General features: G+C 36.4%; 1 protein-coding gene and 1 pseudogene across 2 annotated transcripts in view; both read left to right on the top strand.

The window, feature by feature from the left end:
- The window catches only part of GRID2 (glutamate ionotropic receptor delta type subunit 2), a 1554957-nt gene that overhangs the window by 469949 nt on the left and 1065019 nt on the right, over window positions 1-19989 (top strand). The window lies entirely within an intron of this gene.
- LOC122673658 lies at window positions 12359-12511 on the top strand (annotated as a pseudogene).

Genomic DNA, 19989 nt, shown 5'->3' with positions numbered 1-19989 from the left:
TAGATACTTGCTGTTATCTCTTGAAAATTTTCTCATCTCTAATATTTCTATGATCTTAAGTTCTTTGTTCAGAGTAATGTGTGTTTCTCTAGGAGTTATATTTATGTGGGGATGTATATACAAAGAAAAATAAATTCTCCTATAACTTACATGATATTTTCTCTAAAGTTTCAGAAAAAAGCAAAAATTGTGTTATTTATATGCTCAAGGCAGAGTATTAAGCAAATGTTCTATTCTTAAGAAAAATACAAGTAAGTTATTGGAACAAAAAAAAGTAACATTCTACAATTCTTATCCATAGTTTTGTTTACCATGTTGTCTTCTTCACACAGCTCTCTACTTTCCCCCTTATACTTTATAAATATGAGGCTTTTCCATAATCTATAGGAATGGAGGTGGTTACAAATATCCTGACCTTTCTCCCTTTGCTTAATAAATATCAACTTTGTCCCACAAAAATCTTGTTAAGAAGCAAATAGTATTTATTTATAAACATTCAGTAATATTTATCACTTAAACTGTTCTCCCAGTAGTGTTGTGGATTTTCACACTAGATCTCTAGATGCAGTTGCTTCAACTCTTGTCTGTTATAAAATATAATCCTCACTCTCCAGTGATTATGTTTGAATTCCTGAGGCATAGTATTCCTCCAAGCATCAATGATGTAGTTTATTTCTTCTCAATGAAATTATTACACTTGAATTTCTGACCCAACAATTTGCAGGACAGTGTAATTTCCACTTTTGTTAAGTATCTTCCTAAGGCTCGCTCTAAGGCTAGGAAAATGGTATGCTTTTGCCTGGCTCCATTGTTACTTTCTGTTGTCCTGACCAGCCTCTAGAGACTAGGACTCTGATACTAACAACAATTAACAGCTTGTTCACATTTCTGAATATTTGTCATCTGGGTTTCCCATCACAATATTTAAGAATAAATTGGAAAAGTGTTTCAGATAAGATATTTTGTATAGGCAGTGCCAGAAAAAACAAACAAACAATAAACCCTCAAAATTACTTAAATCAATAAAGACATGTTAAAAAAATAAAAATAAAAATAGAAAATAAAAAGATCTATATTCAATTTTGATGTAGATTCAGCACCACCATCACTCCTGGCTTCTCTAGTTTTCCTCTGAATTCCAGAGTGTTAACCTTATCCCAGGAACTTTCATAGTCCCATATCATATTGTTCAAATTTACAGAGAGATCTTTTTGAAGCCTCTGCAAAGTCCTGTGATTTACCTGTCTGGTCTCAATTAGATTTATCCACCTCTAAACTAATTATTGATTTTTAAAGCAGTAGATACACTGACATTTTAAGCTATTCAGTCCTCTGCTGGAGCTAGTGTAGGATTCATTTCTACAAAATTTTTAGTTTTCTTCTAAGGAATACCAAAGAAGAAAGATGGATGCTGCAGAAGAAATCAACCAGTGTTCCTTACAGACATTCCCAAGAACTTCAGAACCTAACATTGGATTTCAGCTGCTTGCAGAATATGATTAAATTGCCATGTCTTTATAGACACTTTGGCTTGCCCACTGAGATCAATGTCTATTAATATCTTATCTAGCTGAAAATTCACCTCCAAAACAGATCCTGATTTGGAGGCAAGTCATTATTATCTTCTAACCCTCTTTGCATTCTGCCTCATTTGCTATAGTCAAGGCATTAGGATCAGTAATGAATATGATATTTCACTATTCATTAGTGAGGACATTAGTTCAATCCAAAATAATAAGAACAACTGATGAAAGAACATCTCCAGACATTCACATGGACTGAAAAGGAATTCTAGAGAGGTGGTAAAACAACACTTATGCTTAATAGGTATTAGTGATTCAAGACCTTTGCTGTTGAAGTGATCCAATGAGGAGTAGAAACTGAGTGTTCTTTTATGGAAGCTGCCTCTTGACTTTGTTTTGAAAAGTTCCAATGTTTATTTTTCAACCTTCATCTTTTCTACATTACAAACAATATTGAGAGAACTCCTGCCTTATTTCTAATTCCAACTATTTGCTGGTTTTGAAGTCATAGTACTTCAATAAGAGAAAACTGCAGAAGAGAATACTTTATTTTCCAATAGGAGCAGTAATTTAAACCAGTATTCAGTTGCATATTCAGATACTACATCTATTGATAAAATATCCTTGGAGATAAGACTTTTTGCTTGTAAAACTGAATTTCACATTGTATCAAATTAAATGTGAATTATTCAGTGTATCTAATATTTGTTTATGTGCAAAGAATATTAATTATTAGAAAATTACTTTTCATTTGTTTCACTAGAAAAATGGAAAACCTTTTGTTGATTCTTGGCAAACCATTTTTGCACAAGGAATGGACAAAGCAAACATACAGGGCATATGTACATAAAGTTTACACATATGTTTGATTAAGAAAAAGGCATAAATATTCAAATATAATAGAAGCTATATTGAGAGAATAAAATATGGATGACATCCTGACCAGGCTTTAAAATAGTTTGGGAAAAAAATAGCTTGAAGAATAACAGTTATTAAACTCTTTCTGCCAGCAAAAGCATATAGACATACAAATCTCACATATAATTTCTTAAGAGTTTAACTTATGACAAAGTAGTGAAAGAGAACTAGTAAAGAAATGAATTAAAAAGCAACCATTCTTCAAACAATGTGAATAAAAAGGCAATAATAAAAAATTCTGACTGAATATATTTGTATAGCAATTCAAAATACTCATCAAATGACATCCTTGAATTTTAAAGTAGTTAAACTATTTATTCCCACAAAATAGGCTGCTTCACGTATAAAATATAAAACTTCCAAATACAAGTACTTTATAACTACAAAGAAATAGTGTTTAGAAATAGACAAGCTAGAATCAATGTTCTCTTTTCCATCTAGCTTTCTTTTCAAAGGTTGTTAAGTAAAATATATATTCTGTGACTCAGTTTTGTAGCTCTTTCTCTGACACTTGTTCTGACCTTCCTTTGCCTTCAATGTCAGCCATGATACATAGACATGAACAGCTTCTATACTTTAAAGTACAAACATACTGTACTATTATGACTTTTGACATTCATAGCCATTTTAACATTCTAATAATTAGTTTAAAGATAGTGGTAAAAAAAAAAAAAGTATGAACAACACTTTGATTAACTATGTCTTGATGTTTTGAACCTTGAGGAGTCTAATCTGAAATATCCTTCATCATAACCTATGTAGACAAGGGGAAAGTGGGACTTCAATAGCCACTAGACAGTTTGGATGACAGCCAGATGAGCCAATGTTCTAAGCACTGTCAGTGACCTTGGAGTGAATTTTGCAAAGGTGCAAATTTCTCTGTCTCAAGACAGGCAGCTCTGTGATTAAGTAAGCACACCCACAAAGCTATAGAGCTTGGTAAACACATGTTGGCTATAAACAATATCCTTTATCTAAAGTATTTGAATGGAATGCTGAGTACAGAAACAGATTTATGATATAGTAGTCTATACTTCATATGTAGGAAGTGCTCAAATAACTGGAGTGGATTTATGCATCTTGGATTAAATAGTAAAAAAAAAAAAAAAAAAAAATCAAAGCTTACAGCTTTCCAATCCTTTGAAACAAGATAGAATTTTTTCACTTTTCTGTAGTATTTCTTCCGTTGAGCAACATTCTCTTTAACTACGTAGGAAAAAAAAATCAAGAGGTAGCCATAGCACAGAGTACATTTATGTATTTGTCTATGAAGAGTTCTCATTTTTCTTGGATATTTGAGGTCTGTGACAAGCATAAAATATTTTGAATAGAATGTTAAATAAATGCATGAGTGATTCTTAGCCAAAGACATGTTAGAGTGCACAAAGTTAAATCATCTGACAGCTGTACAGTCATGGATATAGAGTTTAAAATACTCATGGGGATGAAGGATATGTGAGTGAACATTTTAGGATATCTGTGAAGAAAGGGAATAAATGCAGTATATTTTATTTAAGTGAGTTTTTTCATTTGGTTCTTTCTGATACTCTGACAAACATGCTAGACCACAACATAATACAGACTAGATTTTTTAGACCACTGGTGTCTAAGGGGGTGCTTCTTATTTGATAAGCTGATACTAAAACATAAACCAAATATACACGTTATGGCCAGTGAATATGTAAACAGCTTCATGAATAAAGGTACAGTGTGTATATGTTAATGTATGTGTAGTCCTATGTTATACAGGATATTTCTATGTTGTCATAGAAATTGGACGTATGCTTAAATAGAGATAGCAAACTTATAACTTTCAACAGCAGCAGTATGAATTTCATTTATTTCAATTCTCTTTTGAACCAATACATTCTAATATTCAAGTCTGTTAATGAGCATAGAATAAGGTATACATTACTTTAGTAATTAAGTAAAGATGATGCAATGAAAATTTATAGCACTTACTCTGACTCCTGTAGAGTTATTATTATTGTAATTGATTGCTATATAATACAAATGTGACTAATAAAAAAAATGTGACTAATAAACCTATTCTAAATAATGATTCATTGTTTAGAGAATTGAAGAATCAAACATAAATGAATATCACAATCTGTTGACATATCAAATATCTCCTTTTAGAGGTATGCTTTTATTCAGAATTTATTCAATTATGTTATCAAAGCATTTTCAGCAAGATATAGAATGATACCACTTCGCCAAAATCTAAACAGAGAGAGTTAGGATTTCTTGTGACTTTGAAATATTGGAGGAATGTTACATAATCAATGACACGGTATTCACAAGGGATAGTGTGATAGAAAATAGCTGAATAGTCACAAATCACTTGGTCTGAAACCAGTTAATGTAAATAAGCAATGTGATCTTACTGAAAGCTCCAAACCATAAACATTGTGTTGTTTTACATAATGGCATTTGTTCAGTTCACAGCAAGCAACAGCAACTACAAAACACTACAATGTTTCCTTAGCAGGATGACTGCAAGTATGAATTGAAAAAGAAATCTCACTTTGACTAAGAATGAGGGTGCAGTTTAATTTCCACTTTTCAAAACTGGTGGGAGGGACATGTGTTAGATTCAGAGATGCCAACTAAAATGATTAATGGCCTGGAAAGCAGGACCTCTGAAGAAGGGTTCAAAGAGTTACTGTCAGTTTTAGAAAAGAAAGCAACTCTCATATATAAAAGAATCTGGTAAAAAAAAAAAAAAAAGATAGATTCCCCAAATGAAAGACTGTGTGACAACCAAGTCATATGATTAAGTTAAAAGAGAATTTAAACTAACTATAAGAGTGTTATAACAAGATTTTTAAAAGGGTGTACTTTTTATTGTTTATTGATAGAGGTAGGAAGTACCTTATCTTTATTGATGCCTAAATAAATGACAGTATGAAGAAAATTCCTTCAATGCTTATTCTCCATGATTTATCAAAAACAAACAAAAGTGTTAACATGCTTTTTAATGCAGAATCCTCTCTGATTATTCTATGAAAGTTAACATACAAACCACTTAATGCATTATGGAATACTTGGTGTTTTTATTTTGCTGTTAAGGTCCTTTAATTATCTGCCATACTAAACGAATGTAATGGGTGTTTTGCAAGACTAACGTAACCTGCAGTGTTTGGACATGTCAGAGCCCTGAGAGTTCCAAGGACTTTGGTGGCCTTAGTATTGTCTTCAAAAGGACAAGTCATGAGTCAGTTCAATGAAGAGTTGGACAAAGACACAGACCTGTTCATGGCACAGAGAAAGCTCATTGAGTCTGCCTTATGAGAAGCAAAGTACCAAGGGACTAGAAGATAGTAGAAGGAGATAGATAACCCTAAAGAATTTGGACTACCCGTGAGAGGAAATTATATATATATATATAATCAAAATACTTGGGTTCAAATACAAATCTGTCAGTTAATTACATGCTTTATGCTATTATCTATAAAATGGCAGTGATGAAGATATAAACCTCACTGTGTTGTTATGAGGATTAAGTGATATATTGTTATTTAACATTAAACCAGTGGCTGACATAGTAAATAAAAATTATACAAGGGTTAGTGATTATCATTAAGAATTATTCCTATGAGTTTGACATTATGGAATAATCTTCTTGAACAAGTGAATTTAGAAATAGCATTTTAACATCCAGACTTCAAATGACCATTTGGAAAAAAAAAAGTAGTAACTTTCTGGACTTATTCAGATGAGCCAAGCATTTTGTTTAAGATTCTAAAAAAAAAAAAATGAAAAAAATTTTCTCAGTTCATTTTTCCTAAAGGTGACCCTTTTCAACAGGAACTGTTTTTACCCCTGTGTATATTTTATATCATATTTTCTTTTAAATCAGTTGTGAACCAAAGAAAGGATTTCATTTTCCTGCTAGCATCACTTCTGTTATTACCTCCTTCCTGTTTGTGATACTCTTTACTTGGCTAGGGCTGTGCTTCATACTGTAACTAATGGATATATACCCTATGGAAAGGACAATATTATGCAGCCAGAGACTTTCTAAGGCTAGGCCATGAACTGAAGGCAGAGCAGATGATGGTCATCAGACAGTAGTGCCCCTAGAGGTCTAGAACTCAAGCAAGGCATCAGACTGGCCTTCTGGCGATTGATTGATCTCCAAGAGACATAATATATGCATATTAATGTTAACCTTTGTTTTGCCACTTTGGGTATATTCATTTTTTACCTATTATCACTCTCTCTTAAAAAACAAAAATCTTTTAGCTTCTGTAGCAAGCAGTACTCTAAGCTCTGGGGATTCAGTGAGGAAACAGGCAGAGAATGTCTCTTGCTTATATGAGGCTACCGTTACATAGACAAGGAAGTAACTAATGGAGTAAGTAACTAATGAAGATAAGCTCATATTTTCTAAGAATTGTTCAGTTCAGTTCAGTTGCTCAGTCATGTCCAACTCTTTGCAACCCTATGGACTGCAGCATGCCAGGCCTCCCTGTCCATCCCCAACTCCTGGAGTCCATTCAAACTCATGACCATAGAGCCAATGATGCCAATCAACTATATCATCCTCTGTCGTCCTCTTCTTCTCACGCCCTCAGTCTTTCCCAGCACCAGGGTCTTTTCAGATGAGTCAGTTCTTCACATCAGGTGGCCAAAGTATTGGAGTTTCAGCTTCAGCATCAGTCCTTCCAATGACTGTTCAAGACTGATTTCCATTAGGATGGACTGGTTGAATCTCCTTGCTGTCAAAGGGACTCTCAAGAGTCTTCATCAACACCACAGTTCAAAAGCATCATTTCTTTTGTGCTCATCTTTCTTTGAGCAATCCACACATGACTTTCTCACATCCACACATGACTACTGGAAAAAACATAGCTTGGATTAGACAGACCTTTGGTGGCAAAGTAATGTCTCTGCTTTTTAATATGCTGTCTAGGTTGGTCATAACTTTTTTTTCCAAAGAGCAAGTGTCTTAATTTCATGGCTGCAGTCACCATCTGCAGTGATTTTGGAGCCCTCCCAAAATGAGGTCTTTCACTGTTTCCACTGTTTGCCCATCTATTTGCTATGAAGTCATGGGACTGGATGCCATGATCTTAGTTTTCTGAATGTTGAGCTTTAAGCCAACTATTTCACTCTTCTCTTTCATTTTCATCAAGAGGCTCTTTAGTTCCTCTTCCGTTTCTGCCATAAGGGTGGTGTCTTCTGCGTATCTGAGGTTATTGATATTTCTCCCAAAAATCTTGATTCCAGCTTGTGCTTCCTCCAGCCCAGCATTTCTCATGATGTACTCTGTATATAAGTTAAATAAGCAGGGTGACAATATACAGCCTTGACATACTACTTTCCCAATTTGGAACAAGTCTGTAGTTCTATGTCCAGTTCTAACTGTTGCTTCTTGACTTTCATACAGAGTTCTCAGGAGGCAGGTCAAGTTTTCTGGTAGTCCCATCTCGGGACAGTAAATCTGTCTTTTGAAGAATTTTCGACACTTTGTTGTGATTCACACAGTCAAAGGCTTTGGCATAGTCAATAAAGCAGAAATAGATGTTTTTTCTGGAACTCTCCCTTTTTCAATGATCCAATGAATGTTGGTAATTTGATATCTGGTTCCTCTGTCTATTCTAAATCTAGCTTGAACATCTGGAAGTTTACTGTGTACATTTGGAAGTACCATGTACTGTTTAAGCCTGGCTTGGAGAATTTTGAGAATTACTTTGCTAGCATATAAGATGAGTGAAATTATGTGGTTATTTGAGCATTCTTTGGCATTTCCCTTCTTTGGGATTGGAATGAAAACTGACCTTTTTTGGTACTGTGACCACTACTGAGTTTTACAAATTTGCTGGCATATTGAGTGTAGCACTTTCACAGCATCATCTTTTAGGATTTGAAAAAGTTCCACTGGAATTCCATCACCTCCACTAACTTTGTTCATAGTGATGCTTCCTAAGGACCACTTGACTTAGAATTCCAGGATGTCTGGTTCTAGGTGAGCAATCACACCGTCATGATTATCTGGGTCGTTAAGTTTTTTTTTTTTTTTCCCCTATAGTTCTTCTCTGTATTCTTGCCATCTCCTCTTAATATCTTCTGCTTCTGTTAGGTCCATGCCATTTGTGTCCTTTATTGTGCCCATCTTTGCTTGAAAAGTTCCCTTAGTATCTCAAATTTTCTTGAAGAGATCTCTAGTCTTTCCCATTCTATTGTTTTCCTATATATCTTTGCATTGATCACTAAGGAAGGCTTTCTTATTTCTCTTTGCTATTTTTTGGAACTCTGCATTCAAATGAGTATATCTTTCCTTTTCTCCTTTGCCTTTCTCTTCTCTTCTTTACACAACTATTTTTAAGGTCTCCTCAAATAACCATTTTGCCTTTATTCATGTTTTTTCCCCTTGCGGATGGTCTTGATCCCTGCCTCCTGTACAATGTCATGAATCTTCATCCATAGTTCGTCAGGCACTCTATCAGAACTATCCCATGAATCCTTTTGTCACTTCCACTGTATAATCCTAAGAGATTTGATTTGGGTCATACTTTAATGGTCTAGTGGTTTTTCCTACTTTCTTCAGTATAAGTCTGAATTTGGCAATAAGGAGTTCATGATCTGAGCCACAGTCAGCTCCCAGTCTTGTGTTTGCTGACTCAATAGAGCTTCTCCATCTTTAGCTGCAAAGAATATAATCAATTTAATGTTGGTATTGACCATCTGGTGATGTCCATGGTAGAGTCTTCTCTTGTGTTGTTTGAAGAGGGTGTTTGCTATGACCAGTGGGTTCTCTTAGGAAATCTCTATTAGCCTTTGCCTGCTTCATTCTGTAGTCCAAGGCCAGATTTACTGTTACTCCAGGTATTTCTTGACTTCCTACTTTTGCATTCCAGTCCCCTATAATTAAAAGTACATCATTTTGGGTATTAGTTCTAGAAGGTCTTGTTGGTCTTCATGCAACTGCTAAACTTCATGTTCTTCAGCATTACAGGTTGGGGCATAGACTTGGATTACTGTGATATTGAATGGCTTGCTTTCGAAATGAACAGAGATCATTCTGTCATTTTTCAGATTGCATCCAAGTATTGCATTTTGGACTCTTTTGTTGACTATGATGGCTATTCCATTTCTTCTAAGGGATTCTTGCCCACAGTAGTAGATAGTAGTAGTAGATAACTTAGAATTCTATCTAAGTTAAATTCACCCATTCCAGTCCATTTTAGTTTGCTTATTCCCAAAATGGCAATGTTCACTCTTGCCATCTCCTGTTTGACCACTTCCAATTTGCCTTGATTCATGTTTCAAAGTCCCCATGCAATATTGCTCTTTACAGCATCGGACTTTACTTCCATCACCAGTCATATCCACAACTGGGTGTTGTTTTTGCTTTGGCTCCATCCCTTAATTCTTCCTGGAGTTATTTCTCCACTGATCTCCAGTAGCATATTGGGCATCTACTGAACTGGGGAGTTCATCTTTCAGTGTCCTGCCTTTTTGCCTTTTCATACTGTTCATGGGGTTCTCAAGGCTAGAATGCTGAAGTGATTTGCCATTCCCTTCTCCAGTGGACCATGTTTTTTCAGAACTCTCCACCATGACCCATCTGTCTCGGGTTGCCCTGCATAGTGTAGCTCATAGTTTCACTGAGTTAGACAAGGCTGTGGTCCATGTGATCAGATTGGTTAGTTTTTTGATTGTGGTTTTCAGTCTGTTTGCCTTCTGATACAGAACAATAAGAGGCTAATGGAAGCTTCCTGATGAGTGACTGAGGGGGAATTCAGATTCTGATGGGTGGGGCCATGCTCAGTCAATCTTTAATCCAGTTTTCTGTTGAAGGGTGGGGCTGTGTTTCCTCCCTGTTACTTCACCTGAGGCCAAACTGTCATGGAGGTAATGAAGATAATGTGACCTCCTTCAAATGGTCTCAGGCATGCACTACACTCAGTGCCCCTGATCCAGCAGCAGGCGACCGCTGACCCACGCCTCTGCTGAAGACTCCTGGACTCTCACGGGTAAGTCTGGCTCAGTCTCTTGTGGGGTCACTTTTTCTTTCTCATGGGTCCTGGTGCGCACAAGGTTCTGTTTGTGCTGTCCAAGAGTCTGTTTCCCCAGTCCTGCGTAAGCTCTGGTGGCTCTGGTGGAGTTAATGGCAACATCCTCCAGAGGCCTATGCCATACCCAGGTCTGTTGCACACAGAGTTCCTGCCCCTGAAGCTGTCCACTGTTGACCCGTAACTCCTCAGGAGACACTCAAACACAGTCTGTCTCAGTCTCTGTGGGTTCTCTGGGTTCTGCTGCGCACAAGGCATGTTGACCCCTCTGAGCGTCTCTGGCAGCTATGGGGTTTGATTCTAAATGCGATTTTGCCCCTCTTACCATCTTACTGGGGCTTCTCTGCCCTTGGATGTGAGGTATCTTCTCACAGTTGCTCCAGCTTCATGTAGCTGGAGTTGTTACTTTTCTCTAAGTACTGTCAGAGGAAAGTAAAATAGATAAAGCAATACAGAGTAGCTCTGGTGGAGTGTTTTATTTTAGATAGAGTTTTAAGGAACAGTCTCTTTAAAGTGACATTTGAACCTGAATTAAGTGAAGGAACCTTCCATATGAAAATCTGGGTGACAAATGATGAATGTTTCAGTGTGAATTAAAAGCAGAGAATTTGAGTCAGAAAAGAGCTAAATGTCTTCAAGGAGTAAAGGGAAGCTTGAGTGGATGAAACAAGGAAGTTAAATATAAAAATCTTTCAAGATATTATCATAGAAGTACTAAGGTCCATTCATATGGTAATCTTGTGGTTAATTTCATTCTAAGTGTGAATCATTGCAAGGATTTAAGTAGGGAAATGGCATTGTAATGTTTACATAATGTTTATAACTTATTCAGGTTTTGCATGGAAAATGCACTGTAGGAGGCATGAAAGTGAGTGAAAGTGAAAGTCGCTCAGTTGTGTCCAATTCTGTGACCCCATGGACTCTACAGTCCATGGAATTCTCCAGGCCAGAATACTGGAGTGGATAGCCTATCCCTTTTCTAGCAGATCTTCCTGACCCAGGGATTGAACCAGGGTCTCCTGCATGGCAGGCACATTCTTTACTAACTGAGCTATCAGGGAAGCCCTGTAGGAGGCATAGGTTTTTACAGATTTCAATAAGGAGGATATTCAGTTAATATTCCAAAGATGTTGATGGAGTGAAAAGGATGCTGTCTGTGGAGATGGTGAAAAGAAGGCGACATTTCTTTTGAGGACAGACATCTTGATGGACTGGTTGTGAGTGCTGAGAAATAATGGAAACATGCCAGATGTCAGGGACTGCTTCTTTCTTTTGTCTTATAAAAGGAGATCTAAGAAGAAATCAGTTGTTTAGATGATTTGAAGCTAGGATAGAAGTCTGTTCAGAATATGTAAAATTGAAAATCATCAACATACAAATCATTTTTAAAGCCTTGAGAACAGGTGAAATCTTCTGTGAAGACAGTATAATACAGAAGAGTAGAGGGCCATAGATTTAGCTCAAGGGCCACTAACACTTAAAGTTGATTGATTAGAGGAAGAAAAGCCAAGACATGTCACTCATAAGAAGCAACCATTGAGGCAGAATGAAAAGCTGAAGGCTGTTGTTTTCTGGAAGCCAAAAAGCTATATTTTTAGAAGGAGAACGTAGTCAAGTGCTGCTGAAAAGTTGAACACATTGATAGAAATGATTAACCGTTGGATTTAAGCAGCATAGAGGTCTGTGTTGACCTTTGCAGCAAAATTTTAGTGGGGATAGTGAGGCAAATTTCCAACATGAAAGAGCTTGAAAAGAAACAGGGCACATGTGCTACAGAGTTGGGGTGTTGGGATCAAATAGAATTGACTGATGTTGATACCATTGTTTTATTTATTTTTTCCTGTGAATGGAATTAGATAAACCCAAGAGAAACATTCTATCAAGAGAAGATGTATCGCTTCTCAGCCTTTTGACTAAGATCAAGTGTAGTATCTGTTCTTATCAGTTTAAAAGGGAAGATGTAAAGGAAAAAAGATTAAAAATCATGCAAAGGTGAACACTGATAATATGAGATAGAGAACAGTTAAGTGCAGGAGCTAAGGCCTTGAGTAGATCAGAAATGCTGGGATACAGAGTACATGTACATCAGATGCTTTTAGATAAGTACATGAATACTTGCATTCAACAAGGTCAGTTAAGAACTTATCAGTTCAGTTCAGTTGCTCAGTTGTGTCCAGCTCTTGCGACCCCATGGATTGCAGCACACCAGGCTTCCCTGTCCATCACCAACTCCCAGAGCTTACTCAAACTCATGTCCATTGAGTTGGTGATGCCATCCAGCCATCTCATCCTTTGTCGTCCCCTTCTTCTCCCACCTTCAATCTTTTCCAGCATCAGGGTCTTTTCCAATAGTCAGTTCTTTGCATCAGCTGGCCAAAGTATTGGAGCTTCAGCTTCAGTGTCAGTCCTTCCAATATAAATATTCAGGACTGATTTCCATTAGGATTGACTGGTTAGATCTCCTTGCAGTCCAAGGGATTCTCAAGAGTCTTCTCCAACACCACAATTCAAAAGCATCAATTCTTCGGTGCTCAGTTTTCTTTATAGTCCAACTCTCACATCCCTACATGAATGTTCAAAAAAACACAGCTATGACTAGACAGACCTTTGTTGGCAGAGTAGTATCTCTGCTTTTTAATATGTTATCTAGGTTGGTCATAGCTTTTCTTTCAACTAGGAAGTGTCTTAAACTTATTTAATAAAAATTAAAAACTTGTAAATGTAGGAATGGCAGAACTGGTGTTGGGAAAGAGATCTGTTCTCTTTATTACTTCTCTGTTTTTCAAAGTATATGTCAGAATCGTTAGCTGAGAATAGAGGAAAACAAGTTTGAGGCTTGAAGAGCGAGATCTAAAATAATTATCTCAGGGCATACAAATAAATAATAACTGAGATGGAGAGCTGCAGCATACATCAGCCCCTCTTTTCTTTTGGTTGAGATTGTGTTCTGTGTTTATTTGGAAACTCACAATATATATTATACAGATATATATAATATGTATTATATATATATATATATATAGTGAGTTTCCAAATGTGTGTGTGTGTGTGTGTGTGTGTGTGTGTGTGTGTGTATATATATATATATATATATATATATATATATAGTTAAAACAGCTATAGATAAATAAATTTTGATGTGAATCCCCAGATAGCCTATTATTTAATAAGTGTGATCTTTTGAGACAATAGGTCTGACTTTAACAGGATAAATTCCTTAATCCTTAAACCTTCAACTTCCTTATGTATTCAGTAGGGATGCTTTAATTTAAGAATTTTAAAATTTTGAGTCCTTTGAATAACAGCCTGTAAATAGGTCTACCAAGAAAAGAAAGTATTTTGATTGTCTGCTCTAGTGACAGAATTCTAGAAAACACATGGAATTATTGGGAAAGGTCAGTTGGCTATACTAGTTAGAGAGAAGATCATATCTTAAAATGTCATTCCTTTATCTGTTCATAAACAAACAGGTAGTGATCTTTCAGTGGAGATCAGTAAGACCTCCAATAAATCTGGACTTTCAAATGTGCCTCAACTTTTCTTTATGATATTACCTCCACAAACTCTTTTTATATGCCCTATATTTTTGTCAGACTGGCCTTGTTTCTCTGACAGGTCCCATTTCATAATTATTTGCCTGCTTTTTCTAATAATGTTCTTTATACCTTAATATCACCCCCTCATTTCCTCAAGTTAAAATCCTATTTATATTTATAGTCCTAAATGGATATAGTATTTCCCCAATACTTTCCCAAATGCAGATGGCCTCCTCCTTTCCATATATTTATTGTTTTTGATTTTGTCTTATATGTCTTTAAATAAGTGCTAATGAGGGTTAATTGAGTGTATTAATTGATATATATGGTATTTGATGTTAAGAGTAATATTAAATATATTCTATATGTGTACTTATGTAATATCTATGCTGCTAAGCTTCTTGAGAGAGGAACTTGCATTAAAGGCTTCGATTCCTCTGCCAATAGGGACTTGCACATTATAGGTATTTAGTTAATATTTGAAGGAGCAAGCGTTATGAATGCCACACAGATCTCTCCTCAGGACTGAACAATTTCTTCTCCTAACTAGTGGGAAGATTGTCTAGCCAAAAACTGTCAACCCTTTTTGGAAAATGCTTTGGCTGAGCTAACACTCTTTTAGGGCAGTTTCCACACCCAATGACTGATCAACATGGAACTGATAGACACAATGGTAAAAGAAGAGGGACAAATTTAGTGAGTAGCATTGACGTATATAAAGTACTGTGTGTAAAATAGATTGTTAGTGGAAAACTGCTGTATAGAACAGGGAGCTCAGCTTGGTGCTCTCTGACGACCTAGAGCTGGGGAGGAGTGGGAGGGAACCTCAAGAAGGAGAGGATGTAGGTATACTTATAGCTGATTCATGTGGTTGTATGGCAGAAACCAAGACAACGCGGTAGAACAATTCTTCAGTTAAAAATAGATGTTAAGAAAAAAAAGAATGCAAAGCCCCTTTGCCCCACCCAGGACTGTCCAATCCACCCTAGCCTCAGGTCTTCCTGAAGGTTGGCCAAGGCCTGTGACGCACCACGGCCTCACCTGCAGCCCTCTCCATCCCTGTCCTTCTCCTTGTGCGCCCCAAACTGACTGTCCTCATAAGTCTGCCACAGTCACATCTTCATTTCACTATTTCCTAGGGAACCCCAACCTGTGGCAGCCAGGAAGAACTGTTGCAAATTAAAAAGCACATTTTTGTGTTATGCAGTTTTTCAAACTTTTGAATCATATCTGCTACTAGGAAATAGCATTTTTGAGCTTAATTTGTTCTTAAAATATACAGGTAGCTGTGAGTGCACTTGGTCATGAGGGTCTAGATGATCAAGTTTTGTTGTGACTAGTATTCATTAAAAAGACAGGTTATTACACTAGTAGGATGCAATAGTTTTTAGGTTTCATGATGCTGCCACTGCTAAGTCACGTCAGTTGTGTCCAACTCTGTGCGACCCCATAGACGGCAGCCCACCAGGCTCCTCCGTCCATGAGATTTTCCAGGCAAGAGTACTGGAGTGGGTTGCCATTGCCTTCTTCGTTCATGATGCTAGGCCGTTGGTTATATGGAGAAGTGATGAAATTGTCCTTACTAATTAAATCTACTATATGGGAACTCTACAAGGAACTCTATTTCATATATTGAATTAATGCCCATTTTAACTTTATTTTATACACTATCTGTTGCTTTTTATCCAGACTGTGATCACTGCAAGCCTTAGTGAGAAAAAAACACATTTTTTTTAAATAATCAGTTTTCTATCTTATGCTAGACTGTACATGCTAAAGAAATTTCTCAATATTTCCTAGTTTTTATATTATAAATTATGATTGACTATTCTTGTGTGGATTTTTGTAATAGACAATACTGATTAGAGTAGGATGTTACCAACCACCTATTTATGCTATTTCACTTTATTTTCAGATTTTCAGTCTGTACTCTGGTTTCTTTATAGCTCTATTTAGTCACATATAGGAAGAGTAATCAAGAGCTTCTAGATATAGTATTCATGATAAGAGTAGAGAATTCACATGGGATCTATCCCACAGTCTCAGGGGGTTATTGAGGTCAAAAGTGACCAAATATTTTGTGTCTGAGTGCCACTAAAATGCAGACTTAAAAGTCTGTCATGCTGCATATCTTGACCCTATTCTGTGTCATTGGTCCTTGTAGTGTGGGGGATACTATTGTGCAAGTGCTTTCATGGCAACTGCAGGCTCACAGAAAAGGTCTTATGAAATATGAACAGACTGACTCCTCCACTCCCTGCCCCTCCCCCTCCTCTTCTATCAAGAATGCACACTGGTGAGGAAAGATCAAATACAGCTAGGAACTGAAATCAGTCACTTCCTCAGCCAAGGGTTCTAAGAAAGGTATCTTGTCATTGAAATCAAGAATATGCCAAATTCCTGACTTTTACTTGGAGAATTGAAGTTGCATTTATATAATACATGCTATATAACAAATGCTAAGTTTTAACAGTGTTTCTATGGTGCTGTCCAGGCTGAGATGATCACTAATCTCTTACTCTGATTAAAAACATTAAAGCCTTGTTATAATGAATATACATATATCTTACCTTTTTTCTAAACAGAATGAGCTTTAATATAGATTCAAATGAATATTTTTAAATAGAGTAGAACCTTTAATCTGTCACTTTATCTTAATTCCATTTCCTTGTTAAAATGAAGAAAAGTATTTTATTATACCTATTTATTTTAGAAATTCATCTGATCAAAATTGACCTCTTTAGTATTTTTACATAAACTTCTTTGGTCATCTGTGTATAGATTTTCATAACTCAACATCAGAAGATGAAATATGAAATCATAAATCATAGTGATTTCCTACTTATGCTTTTCTCCTCAAAAAGTCACATTCAGGTTCCCTATTTTTGCTCACAACATACCCCCACTTCCTTGATATCCATTCATATTTGTTGAATGAATGAGGACTTTATAAAGAAGTAGAAATGAGAGAGAATACTTAAATTGCAGTGCATCTCAGTATGATTGCTGTTTACTTCCTGATGCCTTATGGTCTTTTTTTAAGCAAGAATAACACACGCAGATCATGCCTGGTTTCTAAACCTTGCTCTTCTCTGTTTCTTCCCAGTTCTGAACACGATCTTACTGTCTCCATGTCTTTTCTCACACACTGTTTCTCTTTTTTTAACGAGTGTTAGTTAATATGTTCCCTAAACTCCAGTTATTCTTGGGCTTTCCTTGTGGCTCAGCTGGTAAAGAATCCACCTACAATGCGGGTGACCTGGGTTCGATTCCTGGGTTGGGAAGATCCCTGGAGAAGGGAAAGGCTTCCCAATCCGGTATTCTGGCCTGGAGAATTCCATGGACTGTGTAGTCCTTGGAGCCGCAAAGAGTTGGACACAACTGAACAACTTTCACTTTCACAGTGTTATTGAAGTGTTATGTAAGTATGGGCTGGTGGGTGCTTCTAGCTGAACAATACTATCAGTAGACTTTGAGTGTATATAAAATTACAGTAGCTCTTCCTCCCTTAAAACCTAAGTGGGTTATTAGAAAGAGTCAGCTTTTATTTTAGGTGTTGTAGTAATCTATAACCTATACTGAACTAGAGTGAACTTTGTAATGATATTGTATTCATGTATTAAAAAGTGTTTATATAAGTTCTAGTCATTGTCGTTCTAAATTTGTAATTAATGGTAGAAGAAAGAAAATAAATACATGACAGAAAGAAGGAAGAAAAGGAAGGAAGTCAGTGAGTGGTAGGTACTATGAAAAATAAGACAGAAAAGGAAATTTAATAAAGCAGTGTGATATGTATGCTGTGATTTTGTTTAGAATAGTCACAGAAGACACTTTGGTTTTCTTTCTTTCTTGTTTTTTTATTTATTTATTTATTTATTTTTTCAGTGGGTTTTGTCATACATTGACATGAATCAGCAATAGATTTACACGTATTCCCCATCCCGATCCCCCCTCCCACCTCCCTTCCACCCGATTCCTCTGGGTCTTCCCAGTGCACCAGGCTCGAGCACTTGTCTCATGCATCCCACTTGAGCTGGTGACCTGTTTCACCATAGATAATATACATGCTGTTCTTTCGCAACATCCCAGCCTCACCTTCTCCCACAGAGTTCAAAAGTCTGTTCTGTACTTCCGTGTCTCTTTTTTTGTTTTGCATATCGGGTTGTCGTTACCATCTTTCTAAATTCCATATATATGTGTTAGTATGCTGTAATGTTCTTTATCTTTCTGGCTTACTTCACTCTGTATAATGGGCTCCAGTTTCATCCATCTCATTAGAACTGATTCAAATGAATTCTTTTTAATGGCTGAGTAATATTCCATGGTGTATATGTACCACAGCTTCCTTATCCATTCATCTGCTGATGGGCATCTAGGTTGCTTCCATGTCCTGGCTATTATAAACAGTGCTGCGATGAACATTGGGGTGCACGTGTCTCTTTCAGATCTGGTGTCCTCAGTGTGTATGCCCAGAAGTGGGATTGCTGGGTCATATGGCAGTTCTATTTCCAGTTTTTTAAGAAATCTCCACACTGTTTTCCATAGCAGCTGTACTAGTTTGCATTCCCACCAACAGTGTAAGAGGGTTCCCTTTTCTCCACACCCTCTCCAGCATTTATTGCTTGTAGACTTTTGGATAGCAGCCATCCTGACTGGCGTGTAATGGTACCTCATTTGGTTTTGATTTGCATTTCTCTGATAATGAGTGATGTTGAGCATCTTTTCATGTGTTTGTTAGCCATCTGTATGTCTTCTTTGGAGAAATGTCTGTTTAGTTCTTTGGCCCATTTTTTGATTGGGTCATTTATTTTTCTGGAGTTGAGCTGCATGAGTTGCTTGTATATTTTTGAGATTAATCCTTTGTCTGTTTCTTCATTTGCTATTATTTTCTCCCAATCTGAGGGCTGTCTTTTCACCTTACTTATAGTTTCCTTTGTTGTGCAAAAGCTTTTAAGTTTCATTAGGTCCCATTTGTTTAGTTTTGCTTTTATTTCCAATATTCTGGGAGGTGGGTCATAGAGGATCTTGCTGTGGTTTATGTCGGAGAGTGTTTTGCCTATGTTCTCCTCTAGGAGTTTTATAGTTTCTGGTCTTACATTTAGATCTTTAATCCATTTTGAGTTTATTTTTGTGTATGATGTTAGAAAGTGTTCTAGTTTCATTCTTTTACAAGTGGTTGACCAGCTTTCCCAGCACCACTTGTTAAAGAGGTTGTCTTTTTTCCATTGTATATCCTTGCCTCCTTTGTCAAAGATAAGGTGTCCATAAGTTCGTGGATTTATCTCTGGGCTTTCTATTCTGTTCCATTGGTCTATATTTCTGTCTTTGTGCCAGTACCATACTGTCTTGATGACTGTGGCTTTGTAGTATAGTCTGAAGTCAGGCAGGTTGATTCCTCCAGTTCCCTTCTTCTTTCTCAAGATTACTTTGACTATTTGAGGTTTTTTGTATTTCCATACAAATTGTGAAATTATTTGTTCTAGTTCTGTGAAAAATACCGTTGGTAGCTTGGTAGGGATTGCATTGAATCTATAGATTGCTTTGGGTAGAATAGCCATTTTGACAATATTGATTCTTCCAATCCATGAGCATGGTATGTTTCTCCATCTGTTTGTGTCCTCTTTGATTTCTTTCATCAGTGTTTTATAGTTTTCTATGTATAGGTCTTTTGTTTCTTTAAGTAGATATATTCCTAAGTATTTTATTCTTTTTGTTGCAATGGTGAATGGTATTGTTTCCTTAATTTCTCTTTCTGTTTTTTCATTGTTAGTATATAGGAATGCAAGGGATTTTTGTGTGTTAATTTTATATCCTGCAACTTTAGTATATTCATTGATTAGCTCTAGTAATTTTCTGGAAGAGTCTTTAGGGTTTTCTATGTAGAGGATCATGTCATCTGCAAACAGCGAGAGTTTCACTTCTTCTTTTCCTATCTGGATTCCTTTTACTTCTTCTTCTGCTCTGATTGCTGTGGCCAAAACTTCCAAC

This window comes from Cervus elaphus, chromosome 17, assembly GCF_910594005.1.
Source record: "Cervus elaphus chromosome 17, mCerEla1.1, whole genome shotgun sequence".
NCBI lineage: Eukaryota > Metazoa > Chordata > Mammalia > Artiodactyla > Cervidae > Cervus > Cervus elaphus.
This window is presented reverse-complemented; position numbering and strand designations above follow the sequence as displayed.